General features: G+C 31.7%; 1 protein-coding gene across 3 annotated transcripts in view; it reads left to right on the plus strand.

Annotated features, from left to right (window-relative positions):
* The first annotated feature begins 2,132 nt into the window (after positions 1-2,132).
* The window catches only part of LOC148307705 (uncharacterized), a 91,206-nt gene continuing 76,912 nt past the window's right edge, over positions 2,133-16,426 (plus strand). For all 3 annotated transcript variants that reach the window (XM_088262948.1, XM_088262950.1, XM_088262949.1), the window contains exon 1: positions 2,133-2,541. The gene's annotated coding sequence lies outside the window, so the exon portion shown is untranslated. The remainder of the gene's footprint in view (positions 2,542-16,426) is intronic.

The following is a 16,426-nucleotide window of genomic DNA, read 5'->3' on the forward strand; positions in this document are numbered from 1 at the left end:
AAGATAATATATGTATACGGTCAGGTCAGGTTAGGTTAAGTTTGGTTAGGTTAGGAGTCTAAATAATCGGCGGGTATGTATGAGGAGATGCATGAACGTGGAAGAGGCGAAGAATGTTTGCAAAGACAGAGTGGTGTGGCGTTCTATTCTCTCTGCCTACCCATGCGAAGAAGCGCCGTGATAGCTGGTTAGTTAGTTATATGTACGAATATATGGTATACGCATATGTACGAATATGGAACTTCTTCAAATACGTACAAAATACGTGTTCACCAACCAGAACGTTGAATTAAATCGTTCAATTTATTTAAGAAGTTATCTACGTCATAAACCATAAAGCATCATGACAGCAATTAAGCATCCGAAATCGTGAAGCGTAAATTTCGCATTTAAAAGAGCGATCAAACCAAAAATTGGGCCTAGAATATATGGTGATATGCACTAAGAAAGCGACCCCATATCGTCCTGTCGAGCGCCGGTGATTAGTTCCGCCGAGACGCCGTTCTGTTAGAATTCGGGACGCGGAGTGAGTGGCCGACGATTTCTAGAGATTGCGGTCGGTCGTATCAGACCCGCATAGGCATATATCCAAACTTTAAGGCTGAGATCTCAAACGCACAAATTCAGAACGCAATCTACCGCGCTAGGTGCTAGGGCTAGACTATATAGTTAAGAATATATTGGAATTTTACCTTTTTTTAGAATACGTATTTTTTTCACTCTTCTTTTTTATGATTTTTTTCTTTTCAAAATCATATACAAACCTACATATTATATTAGTTTTAATTTTTTAATTCTTAGTTTTTAATACAAAAGAGGTATTTTAAGTAAAAATGTAAAACACGTCAAATGTTACCTGGGTTTAAAGAAAATTAAGTTGCGAGCTATTGATTATTGGGCCTTAAAACACTGTTTTTGTATGAAATAATATGTTTTTTATGGTTTCGAAAAAAAAGAGTTATTGAAAGGAAAGGAATTGAAAAAAAATATAAATAAATAGGCACATTTCTTATTTCAGTTTATTTAACGCTGAGACTGAGCCACAGCACCGCGTGATTGACAACTCATAATTAAGGCTGAAATCTCAAACGATTAAATTCAAAAAGTTAACGGCCGCGCTAGGGCCGAACGTGTTTTCGTGGGTAATTTTTTTTTACAAAACGTTTGGAGTTTTTACTTTTTTTTGGAATATATATTGAAAAAAAATGTTTATGAATTTTTAAACTCCTTTTTTTATTGATTTTTTTTTACAAAATACATATTTAAATAATACAGAATAGTTGGTAAGTATACAATACATTTCAAATATAACGATTCTACCTCTCTAATAAAGTAGATACTTGTGTTTAGAGAGGGAGTTCGCTACTTAACAAATACGATTATCTATTCAAAACCATTAATTTGAAGAACGAAAACTTTTTTTTGTATGCAAAAACGGTGTATTAAGCAAGAAATACAATTACGTCAAATGTTACCTGGGTTTAAAGAAAATTACGTTTTAATTTATCGTATATTGGGTCTCAATAAATAAAACACTATTTTTAATTAATGTTTTACTTAGTAAATACCACTATTTCTTAAAATCTACTGTGACACGTGTTTCGATGCATTCCGCATCATTTTCATTCCGCATCATTTGGTGTTTGAAAATGATGCGGAACGCATCGAAACACGTGTCACAGTAGATTTTAAGAAATAGTGGTATTTACTAAGTAAAACATTAATTTTGTTCACTGTAATATTTATTCAATATTACCATGGACTGGTACCTGAAGCGGAGGGCTGATCACCTTTCCTTCATGTGTAAACGATCAAGATAACACTGCGTTTATATGACACAGTGCCCTATGCACCATTGGGGTGCGGATAAGGGTTTTATAATATTATATAATATTATATTAATTAAAAATGGATAGATTTTACCACAAAGTGACTGCCGAATGAATTAATGAAATAAAACACTATTTAGACGCACAAAAAATGCTACATATTCTTTAAAACATCTGTACCTAAAATTTCTGACACTCTAAAACCTCATTGAGAACTAGTTTTTGCGGACGTAGGCCATTATAATTCCAACACGAGTTCCAGCATTCCGGTATTGTTTTGTGTTATGTCGTGTTGTTAACTTCAGTCGAGTTCGTTCCGTATTGGGGGTAAGACGTGCGCGCGGTTGTCCTACAATTTTACGACAGCAATTTACGCGACAGTAATAAATGTGGTTTTTTACTAAATTATCATCTCGATTTTACAGAGAATAATGGTGATTCGACGTCATTATCCATGTTTAAAATCATAAATATCTCATCGATAGCAATTCAGATATTGTAAAAGTTGTTTTTGTTTACGTTTTTGTCTAGTTTGTAAATAATTTTACGCTGTGATTTAAAGAATCGGGATTTCACATCTTATTTTCGTCTCTCGTTTTTTTTAAAGATCAATCATTTATTAAGTGGCTATTGCATCATATACTGTGAAGTGTTTCTATGTAATTTTCAATCATTGGCTACTATTATTTCAACAAAAGAGCGCCTCCAATTGGTAAGATTTTGTTTTTATTTTTACTACTATAGCTGAATTTGGATGTACAATAAACCTCTATAAAAGAAAGCTTCCTTTAGGCCCTATTTACTTTAAATCGCAGCTTAATTTTCTTTAAACCCAGGTAACATTTGACGTAATTGATTTTTGTTCTTATAACACCGTTTTTGTATTTAAAATAATAAGTTTTTCTTCGAAATAAATAAATGGTTTTAAATAGATTTTTTTATTATTGAAAAGAAAGGAATCAATAAGTTTTGGTTGGTTGGAAGATATTACTTTTCAGCAATAAGCCCGCCAATGTACTTATTTATTTTCTGTACAGGAAGTTTAAATAAATAAAATAAATAAATACAAATATAAAAATATTTTCTAAAAAAAGTCTAATTCCAATATATTTTTTTTAGACATCGCGCGCGAAGGCACGACCGACCTCTTACGTGGTCGTTTGCGTTCTGAAATTGAATTTTGAGAATTCCTCTTAAGGTCCCGTCATTTTACCACAATTATAAAGCAAGCATGGATATAAGACATAATACAATAAAGCATCTCCCAGTAAAGCACAATCACAATTAACACAATTAAATACATCAAACAAAACCTAGCACAAACCTTTTGGTGAAAAGAACTTTGATCATTATGCAATAAAGTTGTACAACCTGCTTTTATTACATATAAAGTCATCAAATACCAAAACTCAGTATAAAAGAGCTATTCATAAATAAATAATGGAGGTAGGTAGATTTGAAATATCTCGCATCATCGGCCATGTCGTATTTAATTAACGATTTTCTTTTCATATAATTTTATAAAGTATTGTAAAATGTGCCCTCGGCACGGGAAAACTTAGTGGGGGTACATTATTATTGTTGTAATTTGTAATTAAGTATGATAAAACAATAAATAAGACAGACAAATCGCTCACTCCTTTCAAGAACGTCATAAATCAAAAAACTTGATTTCCCAGGAGAACATTTTTAAAGTTTAAAAATATAATACAATGTATTAAAAATAAATACCAAGCCACTTATAGAACTTTTACTGTGCAACAGATCTTTTTAGGTAAAACCTGAAGGTTCTTTCTCCATTTGAAAAATATTAGTATATTTCAAAAAATAATTAAACAAAACCTTTTCTTCAAAATGCAAAAACAACACTTTCTGCCCTGAAGCCGGATAAATATTAAGTTAAAAATATGCCTCCTTTGCTGGGATATAGTACATTTTCCGGGCATTCCGAAAACATGCACAACTGAAAATTGACGATTTTTGATTTATGACGTTCTTGAAAGGAGTGAGCGAAATGATAACTTAATAAGAGAAAAATGCCTCGGTCCCTTGAACTCTCATATCCGGGTTTGACTGTATTTAATACAACACTTAATTACATAAATTAATATTTGAAGCACTAACTTTGTGATTTTCCATTTTACAACTAAAAGCAAAAACAAAGCTACGTTTTATGTATTATGTAAAACAGGAAATTATTTTAATTTAAGGGGTAATTAAGATCACTCTTAGTACAAAAAAAACATACAATCTTAAAATCTGTCCTTAGTCAGTATTAAGGTCTAGATGTCTAAATAAATATGCTATATTTGAGCAAATCAGCATGCTACGAGTATATTTGAGCAAGTGCTACTTTAAAACACTTCGGCTGTCCAAACTTAAAACACAGTACGGGACATTTTTTTGTAGAGGTTTTTTTGCATATTTGAACTAAGTACAATAGAATCTATTATTTCGAGAAATAAAAATACTTTGTGTTCTGATCCACTCACATTTTTATTTAACCAACTAGTTTCGGCAACAACCTGTTGCCCTCTTCAGGGTTACATTTATTACTAAATTATTATATAATAACAATTTTTCGGAATTCGCGGACCACATCTTATCTTATAATCATTCGTTCAATTTTGAAGATGGGATAAAAATTTTGCATTGTAATAACAGAACTAGCCAAATGAATAATTTAGAGGTGTTAGAAATAAAAAAGCGGTTAAACAAAAATTAAATATAATTAATAACCAAATAAACATTAGTCAAAGTCCCATTTTTAATATTTTTCCCATAAAATCAAACCCAACCTAAACAGAGTTATCCCCTTCCTTGCTCTTACCCCTACCCTTTTGAAACCCAACAACTTGTACACTGTTTCTTTTTATATATATATTTAGTAATAAATGTAACCCTGAAGAGGGCAACAGGTTGTTACCGAAACTAGTGGGTTAAATAAAAATGTGAGTGGATCAGGACACAAAGTATTTTTATTTCTCGAAATAATATATCAATATGATCCACAAAGTTAATGCTTTCAATATTCAAAACACAATAGAATCTACTTAGTCCAAAAATGCAAAATAAACGTACTACAAAAAAATGTCCCTTACTGTGTTTTGAGTTTGGACAGCCGACTCTCCGTTAATATCTATCCATTTTAATACTATAATAATAGTTTTACTTGGTAAATACCACTATTATAATTAGTGGTATTTACCAAGTAAACTTAAATAAAACATAAATACATACTTATATTCCATTCAAAATGCGCGGTTTTGTTCGTGAATTCGGCAAATATTGCAACACAAAAAGGTATTTTACGATTTCTTTGTTCCCTCTTCCGCTTGAATAAATACCGGGATTCTTCCTGAAGTGTTTAAGGAATTCGGAAATACCTGAACCTTTATTATTATTTTTGTTACGGAATGCTATTCGTGAGTCACGCTTTCTAAGGATCCTACATAATTGTTGACCAACAAATGTTAGCCTAAATTAGAATCCCTTAACCATAAAAGGTTCATTGTCCCTTTTGAACTGAAACTTCTTAAGCAGCGATTGATAGTTGGACAAAAATTGAGAGTGAAATTTTAAAGCATGCGTCACGTTTGTTAGGCACATTTCGTAACACGAAAGAGAAGAAAGATATAACGTATAGAGAAGGAGAAAGAGAGCTATACATTGGGTTGCCACGGGAGTAGAGCAAAAGAGAGGAACGTAAACACAATGGTACAAAGTGATAGAATAAGTGTCGCGCATGCGCGCGTTGTAGATGTATACGTCGGATGCTATATATGAACATTGAGTTACCATACGTTGTTTACGTAATATTTATCATTGTGTTTTGACATATCCAACGAATCAACAACAAATCTGGAACTACAATAGATGCATTTTTTCTCATTATCATTCAAATATACTAACACTACCACCACACCGTTTCCCCGCAGGGGTAGGCAGAAAGGATGAAACGCCACACTCTTCTGTCCGGACATACAATCCTCGCCTCCTTCACATCCATACATCTAGTCATACATGTCCTCCGATTATGCAGACTTTTAACACCACCAGATTTTAGGTTCTGATTGATGCCAAGTCTTTTTCGGCCGTGATAGTTCTGTTTTCCTACTCACATCGCCACATATACTTTCTTAGTCATTCTCTCGTTATCCATTCGCTCCACATGTCCATGCCACCTCCAGAGCTCTTCCTAATCTCTTCAAATATTCCTCGTTACTTAAAAACATATAAGTAGATAAAAATATCTCATATTTTTGTTAATACGGCTTAATTGCATGAAAATGTAAAAAAACTGTTTTTGTCGAAATAAAATTTTGCAGAAAATTTTATATATTTACAAATATAAAATATTATATATTCTTTTAAAATTCTTTAAAAAAAGAGATATATTCGTGTTTTTGTTATTTTCAAGAATATTTCAATTTCATACTATTTCTGTGAGCCTAAGCGGCTCATTATTAGGAATATGTAGATATCAAATTGTGGTAGAGTGGGTTCGAACCGAGAAACTCTGACTAAGAGTCCGTGACACTAACCACGGGATCACAACCCGACACAATATAATTTAAATAGTCACTGAACACACACAAAAAAAACACAGCATCACTGGCACTTACCTGAACTAAGATTTGACCGGTTAAAATTGTGATAGGCAAAAAATCACGAAGAGGCCTTCGTTTAGTAATGGATGGATACGGACTGTTGATGATGAAGATTTAAAAAATCTAATAATTAGGAAGGTCATCTTAATCTTTAGTCTGTGAAACATATACTTATGCCATTAACTTCACTTTTTTGTTTTTTTTTTTTAAATGTTATTTTACACCAAGCAGTTTCTCTAAACAAGGTCATACTGTAACTGCGATTTCTATGAATACATATTATACTTCTTGGGTAATGTATCCAAAATTAAACACGGTTGTTGGATTGAATTTTACTTTTATTTACATATATGATATCGCTCACTCCTTTCAACAACGTCATATATTAAACAAAAACTTGATTATTTTATAAAATTTGTTTTTAAAGTTAAAAATAGGATAAAATGTATTAAAAATAAATATCAAGCCACTTTTTGAACTTTTTACTGTACAACGGATCTTTTTAGGTAAAACCTGAATGTTTTTTCTCCATTTAAAAAATATTTAGTACATTAAAAAAAATAATTAAACAATACCTTTTCTTCAAAATGCAAAAACAACACTTTCTGCCTTGAAGCAGGTAAATATTAAGTTAAAATTATGCCGCTTTTGCTGGGATATAGTACATTTTCTGGGCATTCCAAAAACACGCACAACTGAAAATTTACGATTTTTGATATATGACGTTGTTGAAAGGAGTGAGCGATATGTGACGCGTTTCGTCTTATTAAGACATTACCGAACACTCCTATGTGTTTGACAATGTCTTAATAAGACGAAACGCGTCACAAATCATATATGTAAATAAAGTAGAATTCAATCCAATAACCGTGTTTAATTTTGAATATATTACCTAACAATTCAATATGGAATTCTACCAACTGTCTGCAGTTACAATAAATACATATTATACTTTGTAGATATGTATAATTTTTAATTACTCTCATATGTGTTTTTATTTATTTTTTGTATTTTGTCCTCCTCTGTAGTGTAATGGTCAGCACGCTCGGCTACCGTTCTGGAGGTCCCGGGTTCGATTCCCAGGGGGGTCAAATAAATATAAGTGATTTTTACACTGCAATATTTATTCAATATTACCCTGGACTGGTACCAGAAGCGGAGGGCTGATCTCCTTTCCTTCTTGTGTAAACGATCAAGATAACACTGTGTTCATATGAAGCAGTGCCCTATGCACCATTGGGGTGCGGATAAGGGTTTTATTATTATTATGTGTATTTCCTCACCAAAACGTTACATTTCCGTTACAAATGATTTTATGTAATCAGGAATTCTAGCTTGTAAAATTGTTACGTTTTGGTGCTATTTAATGATTTCATATTGGTTTAACACGGGATTGGTCACGTTTTATCGCAATTTTAATTAAGATTTCGATAGAATACAGTAAACAGAACAGATATGCATTTAAAGGATTTTTGTGCAATATTCGAAATGTAACATTTTGGTGAGGACCTCCACATATTTAAACGTCTGTGATATTTCTTCAAGCCGAAATGTTACTGTATACCATGATAATATCGTCACTTGAATGCAGAACTGTCCTAACAGCATATAATGATATTTTACATGAGAGGAAGTTAATCTTTTGAAAGTGAGATCTCGAAATTATATGATACATAGTATTATTTAAATATTTAGATTCATAATGTTTAAAAGGCTATTTGTCTAAGTTAGCAATATAGACTACATGATAAATTGATCTTTATAAATTGTTTGTTCAAAATCCTATACTTCTGAAGTTATTCATCTATTTTCTTTGAAATTTTAACACAACGTTGCAGTCGAATGCGCGGGAGTTTTTGTATACATGCGACAGGTAAAAAAATAAAATTATTTCGATGGCAGCGCTATCTGTTGGACGTAAAAGTAACACACGCGATAAAAAACATGGTAATACTGAATAAATAATTGAGTGAAAAATCACTTATATTTATTCGAGTCTCACCCTCTGGAATTCGAACCCGGGACCTCCAATACGATAACCGAGCGTGCTGACCATTACACTATGAAGGCGGATAACTAGTTAATTATAATCAAGATAGGAAATAATATTCTGGACCCTATTCTAGTGGAACGGAAGGTCTGTTGATGATAGTCAACAGTCCACCTTCTTCTGAGGAGTTTTACGTGGTTTCCTCCCAGCAATAAGCAAATGCTGAGAAGTTCCTGATGGAACCATACTTTATTATCCCTCCTGTTTCCAACACAGATTTAAATAAAATATCTTCATTTAGTTAGAAGAAAAAAAATCCACTTAATGATCTTTAAACCTTGTACACAATAAGAAAGGTAAATAAAAAATGATATTCCCATTTAAAAAAAAATGTATGTAGTACATATATTATAATTATTTATACGCGGATATCATATTAGGTGTTAACCATGCTCTAGTAACGAATCTTATTAATTTTGAGTATACTTAATTATATTTTTTCTAAAGAAACACCAAAAAGCTTTTTATACTATGTATTATACAGAACTCAGAATAAATACATAATAAACTGTACATTAATTCATTGAAGGCGTTGACCAAATGATCCACTTTTAAAACAAAAGGTTAAGATAGCATTTCGTGGTCGGTACCCAGATATTTTTTTAACACGTTGACTGCCAACTACGAGATAACTTCTAGATTGCGTTCTTTGCTAGGACGCCGACTACGAGTTATCTCGTACTTGTGTTTATTTGCCATATTCGTGCAGCTACGATACAATTTGTAGTATATCAGTGCTAACATGGATATATGGCTTCTTGGAAGAGAACAAAAAATCAATGCTGGCTTACATAAACAGAAAATTTGTTAATAAATGAACAGAAAATATAATTATGGAGGTCCTCACCAAAACGTTACATTTTCATTATAAATGTTTTTATAAAATTGTTACGTTTTGGTGCGATTTAATGATTTCATATTGCATATATTTGAAGCACTAACTTTATGATTTTCCATTTTATAATTAAAATGTAACTTTGTTTTAAAATCACTATAAATATTTAATTATAACTTTATTATAATGTCTACCGGTTTCGAAGCTACCGCTTTTTTATCGGGTATTTATCAGTCTTGATAAAGAAGCGGTTAGCTTCGAAACCGGTAGACATTATAATTAAGTTATTATAAAATATTTATAGTGATTTTAAAACACATTTACATTTTAACTATAGATTTCATATTGGTTTAATACAGGATTGGTCACGTTTTGTCGCAACTTTAATTAAGATTCAATAGAACAAAGTAAACAGAACAGATTTGCATTTAAATGATTTTTTGTACAATATTGGAAATGTAACTTTTTGGTGAGGACCTCTACAATTATAAAAAAAATCAAAAACAGGAAGTAAAAGATTTTTTTAAAATACGATTTAATGAAATTGGCTTCTTAGACCACAATTCTGAAAATAGCCGTGGCAGTCAACGTGTTAACCCTTTCCGGTCCCCCAAAATTAAAAAAAAAAATCTAGGTAAACAGTTACATTCCAATTGGAAAAATCTTTTGTCCTTTGCTACACATACTGTTGTAATAGATACGAGTGACAAAAATGTGAGCTTGGAATTAAAATAAAGTATACTAATGATGAAAAAAATGTCGAAAAACATCTGACATGGGACTTGAGCAAAATGTCGATGAAAAATTGGGAAAAATCTTTTGTCCTCTGCTACACATACTGTTATAATAGATACGAGTGACAAAAATGTGAGCTTGGAATCAAAATAAATAATACTAATGATGAAAAAAATGTCGAATAACATCCGACATGGGACATAAGAGCAAAAAATCGATGTCGAATGAGATTCGACATTGGCCCAGTAAGGGTTAAAGAAGATTCAGGTCAATTCATCGACAGCAAAAAAAAATCTCCTATTTGTGCGGTTGAATAGAAATCAATAATACGTAAATTACGATTCTAACAAAACAGTAGACAATAGCGTGATGAGATGCTCATTGACGATCGAACTGACATCACGTCATTTCAACGCAGTCTCTTCTATACACCGCAGACTGCTGATAGAGGTTAAAAAAAATAACAATGAATTTGAGACATTTAAGAATATTTTATTAAAATTAAACACTTGAATATACCACTTTGATGAGTTTTATTTTTATTGACGACTAGTTTCGAAAACGACAGATGCTTTCATCTTCTGGTACAAATTAAAACATTCAAGCGGGATATTCAAGTGTTTAATTTTAATAAAATAATCATGTCATTCCACAAAGTTAATGCCGAATCAATAAATAATACATTTATGAATATTCAGGAACTTGCCTGTTAATGTAAAAAATGGGTTTTTAGCGCCCCCTCTGCTGAAAATAACCATCAAGATGAAGTAATTAACTAAATAACCATCACGCCGCTTACTGCAAGGCTGGGCAGAGATAATAGAGTGCCACACAACTCTGTTTTTGCAAACTTTCTTCGCCTGTTCCTCATTCAAGCGCCTCCTCATACATCTTCTTGGTTTCTCTGCTTCTATGACCAGCCACATTCGACTAATGAATTTGACAGGGGTTAATATGTAAAATAAAATGAAAACTTAAGAGGGATGTTCGGCTGTCCAAACTTAAAACACAGTAAGGGACAGTTTTTTGTAGTACGTTTTTTTTGCATTTTTGGACTAAGTAGAATCTAATTAGTCCAAAAAAAACGTACCACAAAAAAAATTCCCTTACTGTGTTTTGAGTTTGGACAGTCGTGTTGCCTTAAACCACTAGTACAATAAATATGGTTCAATTATGAGAAAATGTAAAAAAATACTCTTATTGCCGAGAGCTGAAGATTTTCTTAAGTAAATATTTCAAAAATTAATTCTCAAATTTGAAAACATTTAAGTTAATTTTTTGAAAATTAACTTTCGAAAAATAAAGTGTCATTTTCGTTGCAAATGGACATGTGGTAAGTAAAAATAGAGACGTCATTTCTCGGTAATAATGCTATATCGTGTTTCAAATGTGTAAAAAGTTGCATTCCTTCGGTGAATTTTCTAAAAGAATGGTTATTTTCACATAGTTGAGAACGTTTCCGCTGTTGGAATGGAAAATTTACTATTAAATTTCGCCTTCGCTCTCAGAGTTGAACGACTTGCATCACGCGAGATTGAGAGGAATATAACTCATATATTCCTCTCAATCTTTCGTGATTGCTCTCAAAACATTGTACGCAGTCATATCACTCACTCCTTTCAAGAACGTCATAAATCAATTTTTTTTACACAAAGAAATTTTTCCTTAACCCCTTCATATCTGGCGCATATTTAAGGGTACATTAAGTGCACCTTTAAACCTATAATCCTTAATGATTATTAATTTATTTTCCTATTAACGAAGTGTAATTTTGGGTATTAATAGTGTATAACAGAAGTCCCCTATTGTTTAAATAATTATCATTATAATATATTATAATTTTCATTAATTAAATTGGCAGTCACTTAGTGGTAATATCTATCCATTTTTTATTTAAGTTTTACTTGGTAAATATCACTATTTAATCATTTCTATTATACAACTCTATTAATTTCTATTTCTTTTGTTAATACAACGATAAAAATAGTGGTATGTACCAAGTGAAACTTAAATCAATAATCAAAACAATATTTTTTTTCATTATCAATTTCCCCAAATAATACGGTCATATTATTTATATTTGGCGTAATGCAAACTAAAACTTTTAAATCAGTGATCTTCTAACCCTTATCCGCACCCAATGTTGCAAAAGGCACTGCATCGTATAGAAGCAGTATTATCTTGTTCGTTAAATAAACGAAGCAAAGGTGATCAGCCTTGCGTTTCAGGTACCAGTCCAGGGTAATATTAAATAAATATTAGACTGAAAAATAATTAATATTTATTTTGACCCGCTTGCTAATCGAACCCGGGACCTCCAGCATGGTAGCCTAGCGCGCTAACCAGTAGTAAGAACTAAAAACTAATACTCATAATTTAGGTCGCACCCTGGCATTATTGCCCCCAAAAAAAAACTTTATCCGGGAGAATTATTCCAGGTTTGAAGGGGTTATACTAATACTCGGAGTTTTTAAAGAATTTTTCCGCGTATGAACAAATGTTCATCGTGCCGATGTTTTGTATAACGATATGCAATGCATCGAATACCAAAATACGAAATCATCGACATCGGGTTTCATATTTCCGGGGCGTTGATCGGTTTTATGCTTACCAAACACGCCAGTTTTCTGAATTCAGAATTCCTTATATACAAAATCCATACGAAAACTAAGCACACGTGCGTTTGTTTTTACGAATGATAAATAATCTTGACTTCTCAATACAGATGATGAAGAATATGGAAGTCTGGGTATTAACAGTGCTTACGAATAGGTCTATTTAAGTGATCACTTTATACACGTGTTACATTCACAAACAGATCCGATCTGTTTGTGAATGATCTATAAGAAAGAAGAAGAAGATGAAAAATAAAGAAAATAAATCTACACTTTGAACAGATCTAATGACACTGATTTTAATTAAATAGCGTAGATTTATAAAAACAGGACGATCTTTACTTATCTTGTATTTACGATGACTTGCCGGGGAGGGTCGATATTATATTTTATAATATTAATGCAGTTTGATTTTTTTTTAATATTTACATAAATTGTATACATTTATTTAAAAAACAGTTTTAAACATATATAAAACATTTTTTGCAGCCACCTTGTGTGTCTTATCGGTGAAGTACTTTTTACATACATTTTTTATCCATTTTAACCTAATATACACACAAAAAAGAGAGAAGAAATTATTTTACAATTTTCATAGAATTAAGTCTTGATCATTTACCCATTCCTTTATTTTGCCTTTCTTCCATATTTTATTTACCCACTATTACAAGAAGCGAGGTATTGTATTTCTCCAATGAAGAACAATAATATTATACTGACCCAGTTACTGACTAGCAAAGAGGCAAACGTGAAACTATTGAATAGGATTTCATTAATATATATAATTTACATACTTATACTAAAGAGCTCCGTGCAGCAATCTTCTGCCCTATCTTCTTTGTGTCAGCTCTTTGAACCTCTTTAACCGACACAACATTCACTTTCTAGTTTGAAGTTGTACCTCAAAATTGTAGATATTTTTTTAAATACAGTAAAACCTCGATATAACGGACCTCTATTTAACGAACTTCGCATTACATTATTTAACGAACATCATTACATTATTTAACGAACGGACAAAAAAATCCGGTCAAATGTAAAATAATTAAAAACGTCCTGTTAATATTAGTCATGCTTCAATTCAAGTGTCACCGCATGTAAAAAAGAAGCGGTCATGATAATCACGTTAAGTACTAGAATTTGAGACAATGCCGTCCAGCTCGTAGACTGCACCTACCCGGAGAAACAATAATACTGTCAAAAAATAAGTTATCAGTGGTAAGATCACATCTCAACGATCTTATAACATTTGTTGACTATTCGTCAGATAACTAAACACAACTATTTTAAACGCATTTTCGTTATTTCAGACATTTGATTGTGAAAAAAACAGCAAACTTCAAAAGTGCAAATAAAACATGATTCCTTGTTCAAAGTAGGATTACCGAAAGCAAGCGTGTCAAAATCAAACAGCAACGTCACTCCACGACGAGTGTCCGAAGACAATAAATATAATTTTGTTTTGAGTTTTTTATTGTTTATTTACATCTAAATCACCGGGGCACTTCTAGAAACACCACACTTTGGTGGTGGTTTTACAAACTTGTATTTATTAAGATTGGCAGTGACAGTGTTGAAAGCTTTGAAATGTAAATTCACAGTGAAATCGGCATACAATTTTGTTTCACATTTTCTATAAATTTTGCTAAATAGTTCATAAAACAAAAACAAAAATTGCCTTGTAAGAAAAGGTCTGTCAGGAAGTCTAGATGCTTCTGTATCAGATCTGAGAATGCGGCGGGACAGCTTTCAATATCTAAATACAGCGTTCATATTTAAAAGTTTTTTGATTTATTTTAAGCCTACTTTTATACAACGGACAACCCTTCCCCCAAGGAGTTCGTTATATCAAGTTTAAAAGTACATATCTCGAACACCTTTGCTCGAGAATTCTAATCTCGCAACTGATAATACCCTTATTTTCTGGTCATTAAGTTTTCCGCCAAACAGCTCAATTTGTCGATATTCGCCTTCACAATTTCCCTTTTACACTCACTTATAGATAATAACGATTAAATTACACCATTTAAATTCGATCTGATGTTAGTATAACAAGATATTGGAAAGCTATTTCACAAGATTAGTAATTAGATCATTACAATTTTCTAATTCCACAATTTGCATAACTATATTTATGAGTAGGCGTCATTTATTTGATGCATGTATCCGACTTAGCAGCTTTGGCACGTTTTTTTAAACAGTATTGTTAATTTTTATTTATTGATTTGGCGTTTAATTTGTAGAACTCCATTTTAATTTATATACTAATTTTAAATCAAACACAGATTTTTTGAGTCTACTAAGTTGTATTTTATTAACAAAAACACATAAAAAATTAAATTGTGACAATTGTTTCGCCTTGTTAGGGCATTATCAAAAAGTATTGTTAATATTTTTTATAATTTTATTGATTGATTAGGCAGTCATTTTAGTACTAAAATCTATCTATTTTCAATAAAAAATTGTAAAAACCATAGTTTTTAAAATCGATTTTGTTACGTGTTTTTTAATATATTCCGCATCATTATCAAACTCCGTATGTGAAGCTTTGTCTAAATTTTGGAGTTGTGACTTGGGAAGTTGATTGCATGGATGAAGAGAGGGAAGAAGCTGTTAATTTTTTTCTTTATCTAAGTTGATTTTAAAACAAAGTAACTCAACAGTGAGCCAAATGGATATGCCGTAATATAAGATACTCAGCCCAGCCTGCTTCTTACGATTGCGGAAGGCATTTGCGAAGGCACAAACTACAGAGAATGATCCCGCTTGACCTACATGGACCAAATTATCTCCGACATGCGTTGAAGCTTGTAGCTTGTAGCGCATTCGCCGAGTTGAAGGGATGAGCGGAGGATAAAATCGGCTGGAGACTGACCACGAAAGAAGCAAACCAATAATAACGCAGATTCAACCCACGAATAAGAATTTTGAAATAAAAGAAATTAATACAAATATAAATAAAAACAAACCCACACTTAGCAATGCGACAATGACTTATGTTTCCTCCCTGTTGTCCATATTGCCACTGATAAAAATTAAGAAACAGCTTCTACCCCTTCTTCATCCTTTAACATTACTAGGCACAACTCTAAAGTTTAGACTTAGTTTCACATACGGTGTTTGATAATGATGCTGAATGCAACGAAACACGTATCACAAAAGATATTAATATAAACATTGGTAAAAATAATTATTAACGAAGTAAAATTTAAAATAGAAATGTAATTGATATTTTAGTATTAACTGGTTGTCAGACATTTTATAAACAAAAGATTAGTTATTATATTATTAGATTAAAACCAATATTTTTAGCTTTTCCACTTTATTTTTATTTGACCAGCGACCGGGTTTCGTCGTTGTTACCGACATCATCAGATATAAAAAAATAGAATATATTCAAATTTAAAAAAAAGCTCTTAAAACATGTCAATCGAATAAGAAACACACAAAAGTACAAAGAAAACAAACTGTTATGTCATTCATAAGTATAAACAATAAGTATAAACAATGAGCGTAAGTCCCTCTCCAAGCACAAGAGCTAAGTCTCCTTTTTGGAGAGGAACAGCTAAACTAGTATTGAGATGTTTTTAATTTTGTTTTATTTGTTGATTGCCTTAGAAAATTTTCCTTGCCTTTTTATACAAGGATTAATAGCATATTTACTATGGTTTATATCTATCAATCAAGATCCGTCACAGCTTATTTTTTTGTCTTATACGTCTTATATGTAAGATGATAAGATGTGTTAATCA

The sequence above is a fragment of the Brachycentrus maculatus genome, unplaced genomic scaffold (genome assembly GCF_059751285.1).
Source record: "Brachycentrus maculatus isolate JH-2025_06_01 unplaced genomic scaffold, ASM5975128v1 h1tg000194l, whole genome shotgun sequence".
Taxonomy (NCBI): domain Eukaryota; kingdom Metazoa; phylum Arthropoda; class Insecta; order Trichoptera; family Brachycentridae; genus Brachycentrus; species Brachycentrus maculatus.